Source organism: Leopardus geoffroyi, chromosome B1, assembly GCF_018350155.1.
Source record: "Leopardus geoffroyi isolate Oge1 chromosome B1, O.geoffroyi_Oge1_pat1.0, whole genome shotgun sequence".
Lineage (NCBI taxonomy): Eukaryota > Metazoa > Chordata > Mammalia > Carnivora > Felidae > Leopardus > Leopardus geoffroyi.
Window position 1 is genome coordinate 58,465,276 of NC_059327.1, and position 3,425 is coordinate 58,468,700.

The window sequence follows — 3,425 nt, forward strand, 5'->3', positions numbered from 1 at the left end:
GACACTGAACTTTAATATTTTTAGGTACCATCAAGCTGAAGGATAAAGCTTTACCACTAAATTGTTAAATATCCATTAAGACACTGCCTCATTCCTGAAACATCTCAGAAGGCTGAAATATTCGTTTAATTCACTGAACAGCATTTAAGTGCTTACTGTGTGTCAAGGATTGTGTTAAGCACAAAAGCTATAATCATGAGCAAGACGGATGGAGCTTCCCATCCATCTGAGAAGACAAAATTAAATAAAACACAGCAGTAAAGTGTAAAAAAGTGCCACTGAAATTGCTGCTATTCACAGGCTAGGAAAATCCAATTTTTAATCCCAGGTCTGCTTTAAGCCACCAATTCTGTTCTCCACTCGTTGAAAGAATATATTAAAATACCTCATTAATCCATCCCTTTTAGCTTTGCCCCCATGACACTGTCTTAGGATATGCCCTACCATTTCTCACCTGTTTGCTCCTTTCAACCCATTCTTTATGCCATGCTAGAGAGATGTTTCCAAAATGCAAAACTAAAAACTAAAATAAAATAAAATGCAAATCTGATTGCATCTCCTTTGCTGCTAATACTGCTAATAAAGTATGGACGATTTTCCCACATCCCTACATTCCCATTTCCTTCATTCTGGCCTCATTCAACCTCATGAGGCATTAACGCTCCATCGTCAGAAGACGGCCAACTCTGGCTCCAATTCTGCCACCAACCAGCTGTGTGTGACTGAGAGCTGTGCACAGTCTCTCTAGCCCCAGGGTCCTCATGAAGTCATATGACTAAGTCATCTTCAAATCCCTTTCAGCTCTCTGACTGGGCAGAACCATCAAAGTTTAATGCAGAAAGTCAGATCTAGTTTGGAGTTCTGCCTTTGCCAATTAGCTAGTTGTGTGGCTTTGTGCAAGTTATTAAAGCTCTCTGTACCATTAGTTTCATCACAAATAATGTGGTGGTACATAACCATATTATACATAATATGGAAATATATAATGGAAGTCTCCAGGTATAGAATAAGGAGATATAACAATATCTTCCAAACTGAATTCTTTAGAAGGTGAAGTGAATTATATGGTAATAATTATTTATACTCTGATTTCTCTTTTCAGTCAAATGTTGGTCATAAAATTGATTTTCTGCTCTGTGTATTAGCTGAGGAAATTTGGAAATATTCTTACTGTGCAATTAAACAGGGGTCACCAATAGAAATATTAAGTTAGTAATATAGTATAGGAAACCTGAAGTTCTGTGAAAAAGCATATACTTATATTGGCCTCTTATTAATTCCCCAAACCTGATAAAACCTTATAAACCTGATAAAAAATATAATCCTTCTAAGACTTGAAAATGGTATTAAAAATTGACAGTATAATTTTCATATCTATGAGAAAGATGCACAAGGGAGCTTGAACTAAATAATATCAAGATACCTTACAAAGTAAAATTCTAATTTTGTAATTTAGTCCACCTATCAAATGCCAAAAGAAAAACTCTCAAAATATGGAGCAGAATAAACTGATCTTAATTAAAAGTCACTAACAGGCTTGCCTGAGAGCTGCTGCTAAAGAAATACATCTCATTAGCTCTTCTGGGAGAAAAGGGAGAGAAAAATATTGCAAATGTACAACAGTCTTCTAAGTGGAAATGGCCTCATTTGGAGGATTCCATTTATTGATTGACATTTGAGGGATTTAAGAGTACTTTGAAAGTGTCCCTCGATGCCTTCCTCCTTGACCTATTTGTTAATCACAAACTTCAGGGACTTCTTGAATGGCAAACTTGTTGGTTCTTATCCCCCAGGGTTAAATCTCTAAGAGGAGATCATTTTTTTATGTGAGCTCTATAAATCTACCCTATTAATACTAATTAATATCAATAAAATAAAACTGTTAAGGACTCTGTTTCATGCTAGAAAGTTATCCTTTAAGGAATTAATCATTATTCTGCACAATGTGTGTGTACACACACACACACACACACACACACACACACACACACACACACACACAGAGATAGATGAGATAGAGAGAGAGAGAGAGAGAGAGAGAGAGAGGTAGAGATAGAGACAGAACCAAATCTCAGAACCCAGGTCTGTCTTCCAGAGCTCCTGTCTTCCCCACTCTACCAAGCTGCTCCTCCCACAGACATACAGATGGCATAAATGATCATTCTATCCATTTGTATAAAAAGCCAAACCCTGGTACAAAGATTATGCATAGGCTAGGCACTTCATTCGTTCATTCATTTGTTCTTCAGGCATTCATTTATTCACTCAACAAATAATTTTAATGAGAGCCTACTGTGAGCCAAGCACTATTCCAGGCACTGGCTATAGAAAGGTGAGTAATAGGTAAAGATCTTATCCTCTGGAGCTTACAGTTCAGTGGGGATTGTTAGGCATTAAACTAGGAAACAAATAAATGAACATAATAATTTCAATTAGTGGTAAATACTTGCAAAAAGCAAAAAGAGATGATATGGTTGAAATTACTTAGGATAACAAGGAAAGACCTTTCTGAAATGGTAACATTCATTTTTTTCTTATTATTTATTAAAGAATAAGAGCCCAAAATTTGAAGATATGGAGAAGAGAACACTGCAAAAGCAAAAGCCTTAAGGCTGAGATGGCTTGGTGTGACTCATGTGGTGGGAATGTAGTGAAAAAGGGCAGGGGAGAGAGGAAGGAGATGTAGTCAGAGAGGTGGGCGAGAGCCAGCTCATGTAGGAAGTTTGTGATGGGAAGCCATTGGAAAATTTTTATCAGGAGAGAAGGGACATGATATGATTTATACTTTTAAAAGATTGCTCTGTGGTCAATTGATCTTCAACAAAGTAGGAAAGAATATCCCATATGGAAAAAAGATGGTGTCTTCAACAAATGGTATTGGGAGAACTGGAAAGCAATGTGTAGAAGAATGAAACTGGACCAGTTTCTTACATCATACACAAAAACAAACTCAAAATGGATGAAAGACCTAAATGTGAGACTGGAAACTATCAAAATCCTAGAGAACACAGGCAGTAACCCCTTTGACACCAGCCATAGCAACTTCTTATCAGACACGTCTCCAGAGGCAAGGGAAACAAAAAAGCAAAAATGAACTATTGGGACCTCATCAAGATAAAAATCTTCTGCACAGCAGAGAAAACAATCAACAAAACTAAAAGGCAACCTATGGAATGGGAGAAGATATATGCAAATGACATACCTGATAAAAGGTTAATATCCAATATACATAAAGAATTTATCAAGCTCAACCCCCCCCCCAAAAAAACCAGATAATCCAGTGAAGAAATGGGCAGAAGACATGAATAGACATTTTTCTAAAGATGACATACAGATAGCTAACAGACACATGAAAAGATGCTCGAATCACTTATCATCAGGGAAATACATATCAAAACCACAGTGAGATACCACCTCACACCTGT